General features: G+C 43.8%; 1 protein-coding gene across 5 annotated transcripts in view; it reads left to right on the top strand.

The window, feature by feature from the left end:
• Pld1 (phospholipase D1) overlaps window positions 1-19537 on the top strand; it is a 215427-nt gene that overhangs the window by 62165 nt on the left and 133725 nt on the right. For 3 of the 5 annotated variants that reach the window (XM_021645734.2, XM_021645735.2, XM_021645736.2), the window contains exon 1: window positions 6359-6521. The exons of the other annotated variants lie outside the window; for them this stretch is intronic. The gene's annotated coding sequence lies outside the window, so the exon portion shown is untranslated. Of the gene's footprint in view, window positions 1-6358; window positions 6522-19537 lie in introns of those variants that run through there. 5 annotated transcript variants of the gene reach the window in all.

A 19537-nucleotide genomic window follows, 5' to 3' on the forward strand; every position in this document is an offset into this window, starting at 1 on the left:
GGATCAAGCTCAGGTCGCCAGGCTTTGAGGCAAGCACCTTTGCACAATGAATCATCTTGCCACCCTGGCTTTCCTTGTCTGAATGCCGTTCCGAAAAATCTTCCTCTTTTTAAACTTTTTTTTTTTTAAGGCAGCATCACATGTAACACAAGCTAGCCTCTTTGTACTTGTTGTTTAGCCAAGGATGACCTTAAACTTTTTTTTTTTCTGAGACAAGATTTCTCTTTGTGGTCCTGGCTGTCCTGGAACTCAAGAGATCTTCCTGCCTCTGCCTCTCAAGTGCTGGGATTACAGTTGCGCTCCACCACACATGGCTGACTTTAAACTTTTGACCCTCCTGCCTTTACCTCTAGAGTGCTGGAATTGCAGGCATGCACTGGCTTATGTCTTGCTGGACACTGAATCAGACCCCTTACATGCTACACAGGTGCTACGAACTGAGCCACACACCCTCTACAAAACAGAGCTAATGAATCCCTTTCCAGAGAATAAGTTCTACTGCAAAGAATTAAACATGTAAAATTACAAAGAAAATCAATAACCGAGAGCCATGGATATGACAAGAAATGAATATTGCTGTCTTGTGGGATCCTTTTATTTCAAGGGCACAGTGGTGTCCAGGTAGTAGGTCTAATGACCACTATGAGTCTGAATTTATGATGCATGGGAATGATACTCTGAGATATTGGTGACAACTGTGGCATGCTATGAGGTCATCTTTGACTTCTTTTAATGACAAGTGTCAGGAAAAGCTGTTCTTTTTAAATTAAGAAATTACATCTATCTAGCCATCTGTCTGTCTGTCTATCTATCTATCTATCTATCTATCTATCTATCTAGTCATGGCACCCATTCAGAAGTCAGAGTACAGCTATGTGGAGTCAGGTCTCTCCTTCCACCACCACCAGTGTAGACCTCAGGCAATCAGCTTGATGGTGACCACCTCTACTGGCTGGACCATCTCTTAGAACCTGTGCTTCTGAGAGAGCCATCGAGCACAGTTCTGTCAGGCTTACTTCTGCAGCTTTTTGTTTTTATGTTTAAAAAAATTTTAGGTGTGTGTGTGTGTATGCGTGTCAATGTATGATGCTTGTGAATGGGGGGAGGCGTGGAGGCCATGAGCCACATGATGTGGATGTTGAGAACAAAGCTCAAATCCTGTGGAAGAGCAGGAAATACTCTTAATTCCTGAGCCATCTTCCCAATCTCCAACCCCCTGTATGGCATCTATCTATCTATCTATCTATCTATCTATCTACCTATCTATCATCTATCAACCTGCCCACCTACCTATCTTTATGTGTATGAGTGTTTTGCCTGCATGTATCTCTGTGTACCATGTTTAGTGCCCAGAGGCCAGAAGAGGGCATTGGATCCCCTGGAACTGGAATTACAGATGGTTGCGAGCCACCATGTGGGTATTGGTAATTGAATCCGTGTCCTCTGGAAGAACAGTCAGTGCTCTTAATCATTAAGCCATAATACATACAGCGTCTCTTCAGCCTTCTTGACAAATCTTGCCAATACAAACTTGGGCATTTTGCTTATTTTTGTTGTATTTTATTTGTCCATTAATTTACTTATTATTTTATCTTTCTCTTGGGTATGATTGTGTGTGGTGTAGTGTGGTCTGTGTGTGTGTGTGTGAACACTCATGCATTTGAGTGCAGACATATGCCTGTGTGAAGGTCAGTAGACATCCTTGGCTGTTGGTCTGCACCTTCCACCTTGTTTGAGATGGTGGACTTTCTTGTTTCTCACCTATGCATCTACCAGGCTAGCTAGGTGGCCCAGACTTTGTACGTATTTCTCTGACTCTACCTCTCATCTTCCCCATGACAGCATTGGGATTACAGGTCTGCTGCACCTAGTGTTCTGGGGATCCTAACTCAGTTCTTCATGCTTCGGTGGCAAGTGACTCACATTTATCTATCTATCTATCTATCTATCTATCTATCTATACATACATATATACATTCATTCATTACTCATGAGAGTATGTATATATGTGTGCTGCCATGTGTGTGTGGAGACTAGAGTTCCAGGGTTCAAATTCAGGTCTTCACACTTTTTGCCAACTATATTTATTTAAGGAGCCATCTTACCTGTTGTTTTTTTTGTTTGTTTTTTTGTTGTTTTGTTTTGTTTTGTTTTGTTTTTTGAGCCAGGGTCTCTAGCCCAGGCTGGCCTTGAATCCATCGAGAAGCTGAACATGACCTTGAACTTCTGATCCTCCTGTTTCTATCTCCAAAGTGCTAGGATTGCAGGCTTGTCCCACTGCACCTGATTTATGCTGAGCTAGGGCCTGAACCCAGGTTTTTGTGCATGGTAGGTGAGCACTTCATCAACTGGGCTTTATCTGGGCCCTGAACTTGAACGTTTAAAAACACTAACATATACCTTTCCTTCTTTTTTTGTGCATATCTTCTGTCTTCTACTTCTTTGCCTCGTCCTTCCTCCTCACCTCGTCACCATGCTTCCTAGTCACACTCAAGCCTTCATCGGGTGAAATCAAAGGGCTCCTGCCTTCCACCATGGCATGTTCTGCTAGTATTCCAAGCAGAACATGATTCCTCAGAGGATGTCCAGTGCCACCCCATGTCATCTGCCTGGGCACACCTCCTCTCCCCTGTCACTTCCATATCCATCCTGTGATGCCTCTCTGGAGAGTCTACTGAGGACTGTCCAGGCTGTCCTTGCCTGTTCCCCTTCTCCAGTACACCAACCAGAGTCTGGAAGACAGAGGACATGCCAGTTCAGTACAGTGTCCCTCTGTGGCCAATGAAAATCATTGACAACCTTCTTGGATACCCAGGGATTTAGATTATATATATCCTTTGTATAAAATGACATATGATTTGCCTGAAACCTACATGTCATGCCTTCCACAGGCTTTAACTGGCCTCAAGCAAGGTTCTTTAGGACACATGATGTAATATTCTATTTATAGAGTTGCTGCGTTATAGCCTAACTGTTTTACAGTATGGCTGCAATTATGCTGTTAAACTGTAATTGCTTGGGGGATAATGACAAGAAAAAGTACAGACGTGTTCAGTACAGATGTGGTTTCCCCACACTTATTTCTCATCTGAGCCTGGTTGAGCCATAGATGTGGAGGGGCAGAAGCACATGCTTAGGAATAGTGACTTTCTCTACAGGCCCAGTTCTGTGGCTGTGTGGACTCCAGACACTCATCCCTGGACAGCTCTGCTTTCTCGTGTTAGCTACACACAAAATGAGGCTTACGTGAGTTTACGGTGAAGGCACCTTGCTTCACGGAGGGAGCTTCAGTGATACCTGCTCGGTTCGTTTTAGCTAAATGCTTGGACTTACTTAAAAGCTGCGTCCCCATGTCGTTTCCTTTTGCTGGGGGTTTAAACATTCTCCACCCTCACGAAGGTTGATTCCAGGCTTTGAATTTCAAAACATTAACTTATAGGACACAAAAGTACAGGAAAGCACGCTCCTGGACACACCCCTTGTAAGTCAGAGGACAACCTCAAGTGTGGGTTCTTGTCTTCTAGTATCCCCTACCTCGAGAAAAAGACTCTTCCCCGACCCCCACCCCTGTGCTGTGTGCCAGGCTGCTTGGCTCCAGAACTATCTGGGATTCTCTGTTTTCCACCTCCCATGTCTCATGAGAGTGTGCCATGATTACAGATGTGTGCTGCCATGTCCAGATTTATGTGGGTTCTTGGGATTTCAACCCAGGTCCTGTGCTTACACAGTGAGCACTTTAGGGAACAACTTCTCAGCCTGAAATTTGTTTTTTTCTTCTCTTTGAGACAAAGTCTCAAGTATCCCAGGCTGACATCATACTTTGTAGCAGAGGATGACCTTGAGTTTCTGCTCCCTCCTGCCCGCTCCTCCCAAGTGCTGGGATTATAGATGTGCCTCCACACCCACTGGTTCTCCAGCTCAAACCCAGAGCTCTGTACACCCTGGACAAGCATGCTCTCTCCCCAAACCTAAAAGGAAATAAATTTTGACAGAAAAGAAAAAAAAATCCCAAATATTATAGACGGGAGGGTCTTACTGTGTAACCAAGGCTGGCCTCAAACTCAAGATCCTCTGCCTAACTCTCCTGGGTGCTGGAATGGCAGGCAGGCACCACCAGATCCAGGAAGAAACTTTACAGAACAAAGGAGGCACAGCGCCATCACTAGCTCGTAGCTGAGCTCAAGTCTGTTTATACTTTTCCGTCCTAAAGCTGATGCTGGTGTGACAGCACGACTTCTTGTAGAGGAAGAAGAAAATCCGTATTACACGTTAGAGATTTCCTTGGGAATACAAATCATCAAATGTCTTTATGGGTTTTTCTTGTTGTTGTTGTTGTTTTGTTTTTTTTATGATTTATGTTGGCAAACTAGAGCCACATTAGAGAGATGGCTTTAAGTTTAATTACTTTTTGGAATCAATATTTTTCACAAATATTCTGCTTTTGCCAGTGGAAATAGTTTAATGATTCCTACCTGCACATGTGTGACATGAGTGTTGTCACAACCAACTGCTTCTTCCAACACCAACACTTCCTTCCCCCCAGGTCTGTTAGGCCATTCCAGGCTTCTCCTATTTCTGCCAGCAGGTGGGGTACTGGCACTTTTTAAGCCACTGGTTACCTGCTCTAGGCTGGTTTTCCCTCTCAGAGCTGGGATTCTCTGTCTTCCCAGATTTTTATCTCTGGGAGAAACTGTTGAACCCCGCCTGGGTTAGGGAGGTTAGGTGTGCTGTCTCTGGGTTTCCTGCCTGAAATTGATGAGCTAATTCGAGCAAATCCCTCCCGTCTCACAGGTGTTGAGTTAGTTTTAGCATGCATGTAAGTCCTGCTTGGCAATGAGTGAATCCGTTTTTTCTTGCCCTGCTCGATTCTGTGTTACAGTATGGAGAAAATCTAGATCATTATGATAAAGTACAGCTTATTTAAATAAATGAGAGCTTTATATAAAGATAACAAGGCTTTGAAAACATTATTCCTGGGGCTGAAAAGTAGGGGACAATTGTTTTTAGTGTGAGTACATTATGTTAAAAAGCTGAGGGAACAGTGTGCTGGCACTATATTGACTGTGTTTTTGAGTTTAGTCACTTGAAGAAAATTCTTGATTACATTTTTATAGAATGAAAGCTAAGTTTACATTGCTTATTTTGAAATCATGGTATATGATATTGACAGACAATAATGATCCATTTGAAAATATCTTTTTAAGCTGAGTGCCATGGTGCACGCTTTTAATCCCAGCACTCAGGAGGCAGAGGCAGGAGAATCTCTGTAAATTCAAGGTTAGTCTGGTCTGCAGAGTGAGTTTCAGGGCAGCCAAGGCTGTTAAGACAGACAAACTCTGTGTTAGAAATATGTTGTCACTGTGTGTCATTGATTGTTAGGTGAAAAAGCTCAGTGGTACAATAGACCAAGCTGATTTTTGCCAGGACCTATAAGCTGTGTGAGCATTTAAGATTTTATCACTCAGCACAAATGGCTTTAATATTTTCCTTTAAAACCATTAGATATCAATGATCAGGTTGATTTTTAAGAAGCTCTGGATTTGCTGTAATATATATATTATTTTTTGTAAGTGCACATGTGTTTGAGTGTGTGTGTGTGTGTGTGTGTGTGTGTGCATGTGGAGGTCAGAGGATGACTTTTGAGACGTGGGTCCTGGGGACTGAACTCAGGCCATCAGGCTTGGCAGCAAGTGCCTTTCCTTGCTGGAGCCATCACCCTGGCCCCTTGGGGAAAAAAAATCTTTTTATGCTACAGAAGTATCTTAAGTGACGAACAGATATGAGAAATCCGACTTACAGATTTACAGACAAGTGAGAGCTGGCATTAGAAGGTTCTTCGACAGATTTTCCTTGGAAACTATATTAGTTTTTGAGCTTTTGTGAGTAATGAGGCTTTGAGCTTATTCTATATTATGTAAAAACTGAAAGCTAGTGATAGTGTGAGTTTGACGCTCAGAAACAATAATGCCGTACGTCTCTCTGACACAGCGTGAAATTACAGTGCTGTAGGTTTCATGAGCAGCACCCAACTAGGCAACCCTTATAAAAGTCATTTCATAGCGCAGTAGAGGGGAGACTGTATTGCCGTTGTCTAATCTGAATCAGCCCCTTTAGCACAGCGTCTAGGGGAGACAAGGAAATGAGAGATGTCTTTGTTGAAGTGTGTGCTCCGGTTTTCTTGGGCAACCAGTGCAAAACTGAAGTCTTTGGAGCCTGAGCTCATTCTCTGTGCAACTTGTCTTTCTCACAGCGGAATGTCTAGTTAGCATATGGGGCGTGGCTTCAACTTCATTTCTGAAGCTTATAGGCTAAAGTGCTCTATGGGCTTGGCCGACTTGAATTGCTTTTAGGGAGCCTGCCAAAGCTGAGCTTGGCAAGAGGCAGCTTTCGCCGTTTCTGTGGATTCTTGGGGTGGCCAGTTGCCCCCCATCTCCACTTTCAACTGCTTTGGACGTTAGTCTCATAGGAAGGATTCGTTCTTTAGAGTGAAATGGAGCGTCTCTTTTTGCCAGGGGCCCCAGGTTAGTACGCTTTGAACTTTCTGTTTTGTGTCAGATTTTCTTTCTGGGCTGGCAGGGAGATGCGGGTGACAGACAGGAGAAGGCTTGCGCTATTGACACATTAGGAAAGAATACTTTCAAGTCCCTTGATCCTGCAGGGCAGGAGTTGGCAATTTTATGACTAAGATATTTTTCTGTCAATCCAAACGAGAGCATACCCGAGCGGGGTCGTCATTTAAAGGGTTGTAGTCGTTTGTAAGCATTTTTTTTTTTTAAATTCCTTTTTCTGGTAACGCCTTTCTCTGTGTCATTAAAGGCAGAACTCTGATTTTATGCCTGATAATTTTATTTTAGTTTTTGAGCTAAGCAGCGTGTTGTGTTCTAGCGTGCCCCATTTTCTTTCATTCCACTTGTTGGACAGTTTTCCCTGGGGCCTACTCCTTAAGGTTACAGTGGATCAGTTGACGCTGCAGTTTTACTTTGAAAATCCTTGCAGTTTTCTAGACCGTCCTGTGAAATGCGCAGAGCAATTAGATGCGGGTGGAGCATCCAGGTGGGCTCAGGGGGGACCCAGTTTCTCCCTTGTTTGTTGTTGTGTTTATTCGCAAGTAGCTCCCTACAATATGAGGTCACCCTAAAAATAAATACGACTGTAAAACTACAGTGTGACGGGCAAGTCATTAAAGTCGTGTTAATAATAATAAAGAAACGAAGCCAATAAAATTAAGTACCAAGAGAATAGCTCCCTCAGTTTCCCAGAGTTAAAGAGCTAGGGAGCCGTTTTGCCTCTGTTCATTTACCCCGGAGCCACCTGGTATGAGACCACTCTGCAAGATGGGACCATTTGACAGTGTTTCAAAGTGTGTACTTTTTAGGAACTGTGGCTTCTCTGCCTTGAATGTGTAAATATGCGTTGGCTCAAGTGGATGAACTAATGTTTTAAAATATGCTAATGTTTTAAAATATGCTAATGTTTTAATACATGCTAATGTGTCCATTCTCTTCTCTTTTTGTTCCAATGGGACAGGTGTTGAACCAGTGTCTATTCTATCATATTATTATTATTATTATTATTATTATTATTATTATTAAGAGGGAGATAGAAGTGTGTGTTAGTGTGTGTGTGCTTTAAGGTTCTCGCTATTTCCTGTCTGTTTATGAAGCTGAAGCTATAAAGTGAAGGCTGCAAGCCATTTCAGATTATAACCGTGTACTTTAAACCCCTATGACGGTGGCACAGCTACGTTATTGCCCCCATTTCCCCAGATATGTCCTTTAACCTTAAATGCACCAGTCAACTTTAGCTTCTTAAGAAGAGACAAAGATTGTTCTGGCTTTGCTGTGCTTTGTGGATACACTATATATGCTCCCACTGCATATAGCTATGGTATCATTTATTATTATTATTATTATTATGGTGCAATTATTTATTATTAAATGCTTTTGGTGGGCTTGAGGGGGGTTTCTCTATATAGCCCTGGCTACCCTGGTATTCACTATGTAGATCCTCCTGCCTCTACCTTCTGAGTGCCAGGAATAATGGTCTGTGCCCCCATGCCCACCGAAATACTATTAATTTAAATCTTAAAGAGGAGCATTTATCATCGATACCTAATGGTTTTAAAGGAAAATATTAAAGCCAGTTTCACTCAATGATCACTTCTTTGTACTGAGTGGGTATGGATAAAATCTTTAACGCTCACACAGTTTATATGTCCTGGCAGAATCTGAGCTTTTTCACTTAGCAATGACACACAGTGACAACATACTTCTGGTTGAAAATAGCAATAAACAAAATGACACATAATATAATTAGTGGGAAACTACCTACGAACCAGATTTACGGGCTTTTCCAGAGCATATACCCATGGAAATATGTTTTTCCAAATACCGGGGTTATGAAGGCTGTGCAGAACTCTCAGAGGGCTGAACTCCGAGCCACCTCGACTTCCACCTTACACCAGCCTCGTACTTCTCATCATCTTGATAGCCTGGTCTAACAAGCCCTACATTACCGCTTTTTTTTTTTTTTTTGTCTCAGGCTAAGCAGACATCAGCACTTGGGTGATTCTATGCCATCACATCTCAGATTGAGCTCTGAACTGGTTAACTTTTATCCATATATGTGGGGCTTCCATTCAAGGTGCTGGAGACATCCATGCCCATCAGACAGCTTATGACCCGGCTGATGACCGAGAGGCATGCAATGCCAGTTTTTCTTCTAGAGTGACTCTAAGACAAAGTTGGAGGCAACTCTTGGGCGAAGTGTTCCACCTGGCATTGGCCCACACTTGGAACACTGGGAAAATCGAATGGTGCTGGAAGGAAAGGCCTCAGAGGGTAGGCTCTCGAGGCTGAGAGTAGCTGTCAGAGGCGGATCTCTGTCAACTCTTAGTGAATTCCATTCCTATCTAGTTACTCCCAGTTCTCTGCTGTACAAAGCCTGGGAGGCTCTTGAGCTGCAGTGTGTGACCCTGTCAGATTTTATTTGGGGACAGTAGCAAATGCTGTGCTCTTGCCTTTGCTATCCTTAACCCTGTGGTTCTTGTCCTTAACCTTGCTTCCTCAAGACACTGGCATGTGTAGGTCTGCGTTCATACTCCACAGTGAGGGTCAAGATAATCCCATCCACCTGGGAATTTACTGTTCGAGGAATGTCAATGAAAACTAGCCTCCCAGGATTGTAAAAGCTGATAAATTATTCGCCCAGAACTTAACCAACCCCAAGAACCTCCCAAAGGAAGTTTGAGCTGATGTGTCCTGGAGTGGTGATAGTGGTCACAGCAGGAGAAGTAGCATAGTGGTCATAGCAATAATAGCTGCCATTCAAAAGGCATTTCCTGGTGTGGCCACTTTTTTCAGTCCTTCATTCCGTGCCCCCAACCACCCCTAAAAGCTTGGCTGTTATAAATAAATAACTATATTTATTTTACAGTTAACAACTGCCCCGGAGATTTTAGTAAGGTCAAATTAGCTAGAGCATTGTGTCTTAGCGGGAGTTCTGTCCTGGGAATGCCAGGTAGGTTTGCTTTCCTAGAAAATGGCCCCTGGTGTTCATTACCAGTGATATGCAAACGCTGACATCTGTACTGGCCATCATCACGGTGCACCTGTTAACCCCTGTCACTCAGGAAGGTGTGTCCTTCCTGTCCTTCCTCCATGCAGATATGTGTGACCTTGTGCTCTGCTTTCCTACCTGCTTTGTCGGTGACTGATGGCAGAAGCCCAGCGGTGAATCGCAGAGTATAGAGCTTATCTGTAGCTAGTAAATAAGACCAGTGATGGGCTAGGAGATGGCCCAGTTAAGGTTGTTTACAAGCATGTGGACCCTAGCCATCATGTCGGGGGGTGAGAGGGGGCTAGATGGTAGCCATGTGACCCGTGACCCCAGCACTGGGGTGGCAGACACAGGAGGCTCCTTAGAGCTTGCTGGCCACTCAGCATAGCCAAACCAGTTCAGAAAGATCCTATGTCTAAAATAACGTGGAGAGAGGTCTAGGAAGACTCCTGACTCCCGCCTCTGGTCTCCATTAGCTTGTGCTCACACGGGCATGCACACCACACCTCACACACCATCGTCCCTTGACACTGCCTACACAAGGCTGGAGGAGGCCCGTTTATGTGGAAAGTAAGCTCACGGGATTGCACGCTGCCTTCTTCTGACAGTCTTAGAATTTCTCAGACTTTTTAAGTGTAAAATTATCAAATCTCTAAGGCTAGGAAACTTGTTTAGTTTTCTGTCCTCTTCATTCCTGCCCAGCATGACTTCCTGCAGCTGAGGGAAGCCTGGGTTGTTCTGTCGGTCCTCAGGGCTCTCTGAAGCTCTGCGCAGAGCCAAGAATATGAGGTGTGAAGCTTCCTTTAAAATGTGAGTGCTCATTTAAACCATGTCGGACAAACAACGTATGCTCAGTTTAGCTAAAATAGAACATTTGGCAAATACATTTAGAAAATTTAATGATGTATAGCAGTGTACCCATGTAGAGTAGAAGCTAGTCTCCTCTCTCTCTCTCTCTCTCTCTCTCTCTCTCTCTGTCTCTCTGTCTCTGTCTCTGTCTCTGTGTGTGTGACAGGATCTCCTGTATCTCAGGTTGGCCTCAAACTCAATGTGTAGCCTAGGATGATCTTGAACTTGTGGTCCACTTGCCTCTTTGTCCCAAGTGCTACAGGTTCAGATCTGTGCCACCACAACTAATTTATGTGGTGCTGGGCATGAGCCCAGGGCTTCGTGCCTATCAGCCACGCTCTCTACCAACTGAGCTCCCACACCCAGCCATAGCACTGATTCTGGTAATCTCAAAACTTTTAATCTAAAGACTTTCTTCTTTCTTGTTTGTTTATTTATTGAGACGGGATCTCTCTATAGTCTCATCTATCCTGGGACTTGCTAGGTAGAGCCGGCTAGCCTCTAACTCACAGACATCCATCTCCTTTGGCTTCACAAGCGCTGGGTTTAAAGGCATGTGCCATCATGCCCAGCGAAGTTTTTCTTTAACAGGGGTTTGTCATTAGTAGGAGTAGTATTTGTTTGCACGCAGTTAAGCTGTCTGTGTGGAATGTATGGAGGCCAGCGGGTGTTTGTAGGGAAGGTTTCCTTCCACAGAGTCTCCGTCTTACATTTTTTTCAGTGTGAGTCTAGGCCTCACTGAACCTGGAACTCACTGCTGTAGGCTAGACTGTGAGCCCTTAGGATCCGGTACCTCTGCCCCCAGGGTTGGGGGGACATGTTTGTGCCCCTGTCCCTGATTGTCACACAAGTGCTGTAGATCCAGGCATGGGCATTCATGCTTGCCCAGCCAGCGCTTTCTCCCCTAGCTCATCGTCCCAGCCTAAGAATTTATCATTTTTTATCACATCATTTTTTAATATAGGATGGGATGGTTTTGCTTAACACTTGAGACATCAGCCTAGGAAAGACCTTTGGATGCGTTTTTCACGCTTGCAGTGTGTTGATGACACTTGTTTAGTCTGTCAGCAGTGATGACGTGCAGGAAGAGCAGGCTAGCATCCAGAGGCATCCTCAGAGAAGGTGGGTAATGAAGATTGAGGAACCTGGGAGCAGCCGGCTTTCTTTTTCTCATTTACTAGACTCTGAAGGTCAGAAGGGCTAAGCCCTCAGGGTCCAGCAGACTCCACAGAAGTTTAGGTCCCATCACTTCTCTTTTATTGTTCCCTTCTGTATGAAATTTAACACGTTTTAGTGACAATGAATGAAGTATTATTTCCACTTATTCTTGGTTGACAAAAGTCAAAATAAAATATATTATCCAGCTCTTGCTGAATGGTATTAAAGATTGATCACTACTTCCAAGGAAAAGCGAACCGCCTTCAAGCATAGCCACGGTTCTCATGATAGCTGTTGGAACATTTTGTCCTCAGCACCACACATCTGGTTCCCATGTTTATTCTTGAAGGGAGCAGTCACACGGGGCGACGAAAGGATGTTTGATCCTGAATCTTGGAGGGTATTTCATTACTGTTGTTGTTTTAATTTTGTTGAGACAGGGTTCCATGCATCCCATGCTGTCCTTAAACTTCTTGCATCTTCTGTCCAAGTGCTGGTCTCACAGGTGTGTGCCACCACGCCTAGTTTGCAAATTATTGTTTTTATTTATTGGTGTTTATATGTACGTTTCATGTTTTACCTTTGTGTGCGTGTCTGTGTGACATGGCATGTGTGGAGCTCAGAAGACAAGTGGTAGGAGCTGTTTTTCTCCCACCATGTACTTCTTGGGGACTGAACTTGGGCTCTGAGGCTTAGCAGCTAGGGCCTTAAAATCTGCTCAGCCATCTCACTGACCCTTGAGGTTGTGTCTGAACATCTTTCTCAATATCATATAATTGCTGTGTTATGAACCTAAACCTTCTAGACCCGCAGTTCAGTGGTGTTTAGCATAAAATTATATGGACATCACAAAAATCCATTTTTTAGAAAATATTTCATCACTCTCTTAAAAATTAACCTCTGTTTCTGTACCAGCCCTAGCAGCCAGGGTTCTTTCAGCTTGGCTCAATTTGCCCATTCTGGCCATTTTATCTGAATGGAATCAGAAAATGAGACTCCTGGAAATTTTAGTTTCATGCTCAAAGGCTGCTTCGGTGGGCCTGTCCTGGTTATGTGTGGGGCCTCTCTCTTCTCTGCTATCTAGTAATGAGAGAAGAAATGGTACACTATTGTCACATATTTTTGCTAGATTAAGTTATTTTTGTCTTTAAGAGCTCTAGATTCCTTTCCTACTCATCATCATCATCATTATTGGTTTATTGAGACAGGGTTTGTCTGTGTAGCCTTGGCTGTCCTGGACTCACTTTGTAGACCAGGCTGGCCTTGAACTCACAGAGATCCACCTGCCTCTGCCTCCCTGAGTGCTGAGATTACAGGTGTATGCCACCATGCCAGACTTTTTTAAGACTTAAAAAAATGTATATAAAATGCTCATCACAGTGCTGATGAATTGGACAGATTAGGCAAATATTAATTATTCACTGAAAATAAACTTTCAGGTATTATCCCATTTCATTTGTTATGAATTTGCTTCTATTCTACTAAGGATTTAAGTTAGTGTGAGAATATTTATATACAATTACATGCAAACAAAGGAAGGAAATATGCAAACAAGGAACCACAGCTAATAGTGTTGGCAGAAAGATATCATCAAGGAAACAAATAAACAACAATGCTGACAGCCAACATTTATATAGCAGGCTTTCTTTATATTTTTCTTCCTCTTTTCCTCTCTCCATTCTCCTCTTCCTCCATCCCTCCTGTCCATCCTTACTTTCCTTGTTGCTTTTTCTTTCCTGAGGTACTGACAGTTGACTCCAGAGCCTTGCACATATTAGGAAGTTACATCCTTCTCTCTTACCCAGAAGCCTTTTCTTTGAATTATTTTAATTAATCAATTAATTTTGTAATTGTTGTTGAGATAGATTGAGACAGTCCTGGACCTTTTGGTACAGGTCAGTAGGCTGGTTTTGAACTCCAAGAAGTTCACTTGCCTCTGCTTCCCACATGCTCAAATTATAGGCATATGCCACCATGCCCAGGCACAGCCATTTTTCAACAAACGTTTCTTTTAATGTCTTTTCTTTTGAGATGAGAGAGTGATGGGCAGATGTGAATAAATGACAGCCTAGGCTGAGAGAAATGGTGATTGGGTTTATTCTGTTCTTACCTGTGATAGATGGACTCACAGTATAAGGGAGTTCAGCATCTCTCTGAACAGCATGATGCACATGGTTGTGTGTGCCTGTGTGCATATGTGTGTTTGCCTGTGTGTATAGTATAAGCTAACTAGAATCGAATCCCATACTGTCTTTAAAACTATACCATTGGGAGTTAACATTGCCATCCAGCCAGTGGTTGTGCACACCTTTAATCCCAGGCAGAGGCAGGTGGATCTCTGAGTTGGAGGCGAGCCTGTTCTACAAAGTGAGTTCCAGGACAGCCAAGGCTAAACAGAGAGACCCTGTCTTGAAAAAACAAAACAACAACAAAAAGAAGTTAACATTGCCTAGTCAAAACAACCAGTTTCCTTGATAATAGTTCTGGCTCACAGACTATACTAACATTTAAGACATAAGGCTAACACAGTCTTAGTGACAGCTTTGCTTCTTGATTCTCATGACACTTTCCGCATAGGAACACTAACACCTAAACAGACAGTTCCGACAGTTCCCTGTTACAATCCTGGCCCTTACCCTCCTCCTCCTCTGCCCATGGACAAACATTCACAGCCTTGCGTTTTGTCTTTTTGGTTATGCATTCCAGCCTGCTTGTACTTTCTTCTGTTTTCTGGATTGGATTATCTTTTCCTTTTTTTTTTTTTTTTTTTTTTTTTTTTTTGAGACAGGGTTTCTCTTTGTAGCCTTGGCTGTCTTGGACTCACTTTGTAGACCAGGCTGGCCTGGAACTCACAGAGATCCTCCTGCTTCTGCTTCCCAGAATGCTGCAATGGATCGGGCTTTCTATTGTGGTACACTCAGTAAACTCCTGTGTGGCTTCAAGAATCTTTACAATATCCCTTTCCTGGGGCCAACTTCCTAAGTACTTGGCTTGAACACTTCCTGCTCTTACTTTCTACCACATTTATTTATATGCTGAGAATTCACCATCACCTCTCCTGACTGTATGCTCCTAAAGGATACTTTTGACTGCCATTGTCATCTTAGACCCTATCATAGAAGCTGGCATATGACAACCATTCAAGTGTGTAGAAGAGGAACTATTGACTTGAGTACCTATGACTTACTAGCTATGCATGGGGGATTAAGACTGGCAGGTCTTTCATTGAGTTATGGCACCCTTTTCCTTGGTGAGTATGTGGACTAACATCCTGAAGGAAGCAAGGAGATTTTCTGTTGCATAAGGCTCAGCCCAACCTATCACCTTTGCTCAGAGAGATATAGATAAAATTAGTTAAGATATTTGACAATGTGGCCAGATAACAAAGTCCACGATAGAGCTAACTACCAGTGTTTAAATCCATGCTGATAAGCGATAGTCCAAAGTTACGTGTCTGCTTAACCCCGAGACTCCAGCAGCAGCTTATGGAGTATGGTCTGAGCTTGTTCCGCAGTGCGTGGATGGAGGGCTCCTTCCTTGGAGAACAAGTCTGGCACTGAGGCAACAGAGGAGGCAGTCTCTGTCCGAACTGGAGTGGGGCTCTCCAACCTTTTGTTGTGATGCATGAATAATTTTGTTCACAGCTCAGAGCTGAGTAGGGAGCAGAGGATCTGAGTTTGATCCCCAGAAAACACACACACATACAGAGAGAGAGAGAGAGAGAGAGAGAGAGAGAGGAAGAAGAGAGAGAGAGAGAGAGAGAGAGAGAGAGAGAGAGAGAGAGAGAGAGAGAGAGGCAAACACAGGTATATCCCTGGGCTCCCTGGCTAGCCAACATATCTGAAACTTCTAGGTTGGTGTGAGACTGTATGAAAAACAATAAGGTATGCTGATAAAGGACAGGTGAAGGAGAAGTTGTCCTCTGCTCTCTACATGCACCTGCATCCACACACACACACACACACACACACACTGTTCATATCTTAAACGGATTAATTAGAGGGGCTGGAGACATGGCTCCTCATTATGAACCCTGGGGGCTTGCTCTTCTAGATGATCTAGTTTTGATTTCTAGCACCCGAGCAGCGACTAACAACTGTATGTAATTCCAGTTCTAGGGCATCTGATGGTCTCTTCCAGCATCTTCAGGCACTACACATGCTTGCTGCACAGATACAAAAACTAAAATCTAAAGTGAATCTTTTAAAAAAATGGATTAATTTGGTGCTCACCCGGATCACCCCCTATAGAATGAATCCCAAGCTGGTAGTGATGGTGTGTGCAGATCTTCTGAGAGCTGAACCCCACTCGTGCCCGCTCTGTGAACCCTGAGAACTCCACAGCCCAGCACCTCACCCTGAGTTTCAGTTGGCCAGCCTCCTTGACACAGCTTGAGTCTTGCCACAACACCAGACCCCAGAAAATCCATTGTTTCTCCTCCTCCCTTCAGTGCTGGTGGCTTAGGAAGCTACTTCTGTTCTGATTGGTCCCCAGAGGACTGGCTCAGGTCTGAGGAATCATGATAGCTCTAGAGTTCTGAAGCTAGAGTGTGTGCATTTCCTGAGTCAAATAGGAGGTTCTTCTGGAAAGTGCTCACAGGGGTGACGTGGGCACTGAACACTCAGATGCCAGGAGATTTGCATTTTCTGATAGCTGGTCACAGTTGAATGTCTCACTGGGTGATTCTGAAATTACATGCACCCCCACCCCCGGAAATACCCAACCTGCGGTGGTTTGAATAAGAATGGCCTCCATAGGCTCATATATTTGAATGTTTCGTCATCAGGGAGTGACACTACTTGAGAAGGATTAGGAGGTGTGGCCTTGTTGGGAGAAGTGTGTCACCGAGTGCTGGGCTTTGAGGTTTCAAAAACCCATGTCAAGCCCAGAGTCACTTTCTCTGTCTGAGGGTCAGTAGCTCTGAGCCACTGCTCCAATGCTGTGAATGCTACCATGTCCCTGCCATGATGATGGTGGACTAAAGCTCTGAAACCGTAAGCAAGCTGCCAATTACATGTTTTCTTTATAAGGGTTGCCTTGGTCACAGTTTGTCTTCACATCAATAGTATAGTGACTAAGGCACTCTGTTTCCCCTCTTTGTAGCTACAGAGGTAGTATCTTAGTTTTGGACTAATCTCAAGGCCTCTTGCTTAGTTTCAGCTGAATAGCCACAGGCTGTCAATTGCACCTCCTAATACTACAGTTTTCAGATACTGCTTCAACCTGATGGTGTTCTCAGATAATCTGCAGTTCCTCTGCTTGCTGTTCCTTCTGGATGGTGTGTTCCGTGAACATACTGCCTTGCAGGCCAGGCTTCTCAGCTGCTCCTCAGGGACGGTACCTTCATTATAATTTATCCTTAGTCTGAGTCAGCTCTGAAAAGCAATTCTCATTGTTGTAGTTCATTAAACAGAAGTAAGGAGAAGAACGGAAGCAAGCGTGAGTTACAGTGTAAGGCTTTGAAGAAAGAACTCAAATAGTTAGTTTCAAATGACAAACGTGAAAGTGTGTAGAGAGATTTTCTTGTGGCGTGGCACTTCACTCATAATCCCTGGTGCTTGGGAGGTAGAAGAGGAAGAGTCAAGCATCTAAGGTTATCTTCTGCTGCATAGTGAGTTTCCTGTGGCACTAGGAATCAACCTTAAGCTTCATGCCTGTGAGTCAGGCACTCCACTCTGTATCCTCTGTATCCCTTTAAAAGTGGGAGTAAATAAATAAATAAATAAAAGAATAAAGAAAAAGGCAACTGAGCATCTTCCTTGCAAGGCCTCTGTGATAGACAGAGCTCTCACAGTTTGGATGCTCCACTGAGACAGGAAAGCCATGCTGAACCAGCTGAGATCAGCCAGAGGCTCCCTTAGCTTCCAACTCATGGAGAGGCCCTTCATTTCCAAGCTGAATTTCCACTCTGAAGATCACATGCCACTCAAAAAGAGAACCATGAGCTTCACTGACATTTCTTTCATTTAAATCCATTGTAAACTGAAGTTGAAGTCAGGCTGACTGTTATGAGTGTGCTTATAAATGTGTCAGTATTGAAAATGGTGCTCGAGTGCCTGTGTGTGTGTATGTCTGTGCATGTGTGTGTGCATGCATGTGTTTGTGTGTGTGTGTGTGTGTGTGTTCACCATGCTCATGTGGAGGCCAGAGGTCTGCTTTGGTCCTTGGGAGCCATTTGTACTTTATTCTTTTCTCTAGTTTGAGACAGTGCCTCACTGAGAATTAGGGCTCTCCAATTAGGTTAGGCTGGCTGGAAAGCAAGCCCCAGATCTGCCTATCCCTTCTTCCCAAATGCTGGGATTGTAAGCACTTACCTCTGTGCCTCCTTAGCCAATGGTGCTGGGATCCACATAAAGTCTGGCAAACACCTCACCAAGTGGGCCATCCCCCAGCCACAACATGAATTGTTTCACGATTCATGCTTCCCAAGACACAGATATGCACATTTCAGAACTGAGTGTATATATAGAACACTCCATATACATGATGTGCATAAGTAAATAATAAGTAAGTAAGTAAGTAAGTAAATAAATAAAGGGAGTGTGTCAGTTTGGATCTGGTTCAGATCATGTCTCTGAGACTGAAAGTGATGTACACATAGCCTCCCCCTCCCCGACACTTAAAATGTGCGATTTGGTTTGTGAACATGCCCAAGATTCCGTTTTCACTAGAAGTGGGTGGGTGGTTCCTGTGCTGACTGCTGGCCCAGGGCTAGAGCATCAGGGTCCCTGAGCCTGGCTTCTCCAGAGACAGGGGCTGGGAATAGGCTACATGAAGGCACACACTGGCAGGGGAGCCTCCTACGGCTGTGCTCACCGGCTATAAAAACTGTAGGAAAAACAATCTTTTCTTTTTCCAAGACAGGGTTTCTCTGTGTAGCCTTGGCTGTCCTGGACTCCCTTTGTAGACCAGGCTGGCCTCGAACTCACAGAAAACCACCTGCCTCTGCCTCTCTGAGTGCTGGGATCACAGGTGGCCACCACCGTGCCCAGCTTTGCAAGACAAATTTTGGGTAAGGTTTTGCCACCGAACATAGGGATCACACGTACCTTTTAGTAGTCTCTGTAACGCTTGGCTTGTTTATTTGAGACATGCAAATAATATGAAACCACACCTTTTAGTGTTGCTATGCATGTAAAACACCTACTAAGTGCTTGCTGAATGTCTAAAGCAATTAAGAAGGCATTTGTTGAACACCCGTTACATGAATATAGCAGCATGCAAAGAGTAAAAGTCAACTATCTAACTTTGGTATTGATTTTTGTTTGAATTTGTGTTGTTTTGTTCTGTTGGTACAAGGTCTCATATCATGCTGGCCTTAAACTTCTAACCTCCCTGCTTCTACTTCAGAGTGTTAGAATTATAGTTCTGTGCTATCATATCTGGCTGTGAGGTTTTGGGTCACTTTTTTCTTTTAATTTTTGAAGTATATTTAGTCTCTGTGTGTGCATGTGCGTATGTGTGTGCATGTCATCCCACACGTGTGGAGGTCAGAGGACAAATTATGAAAGTTGGTCCTCTCCTTTTACCATGTTGGTCCTGAGCTTCAAACTCCAGCTCTTGGACTTGGTGATATGCATTTTTATCCACTGAGTCATCACATTGCTTCTGTTTTGTTTTTGTTTTGTTTTGCTTTGTTTTGAGACATACTGTGTAGCCCAGGCTAGCCTTGAACTTGTGATCCTCCTATTTCGTCCTCGTAAATCCGATCTAAAACGTGACTCTAAGGCCAGTGCTCTTTCTGACTGTGATCACTGGCTCTTTCTTCCATTGAGAAAGCATGTTATGAAATCCATGTGCTAGAGGATAGTAGATGCAACCCCTTCTAAGTTCAGAAAGTTTTTGCTGTCACGTATGTCAAGTCCAAACAACAGACTTCATTTTTATATTTCCATACACGTGCATAACGTGTTTTGGACATATTCACCCCCAGTACTTTCTCTCATCACCCCTCATACTCCTGTCCATCTCT

The sequence above is a fragment of the Meriones unguiculatus genome, chromosome 2, assembly GCF_030254825.1.
Source record: "Meriones unguiculatus strain TT.TT164.6M chromosome 2, Bangor_MerUng_6.1, whole genome shotgun sequence".
NCBI classification, from domain to species: Eukaryota; Metazoa; Chordata; class Mammalia; order Rodentia; family Muridae; genus Meriones; species Meriones unguiculatus.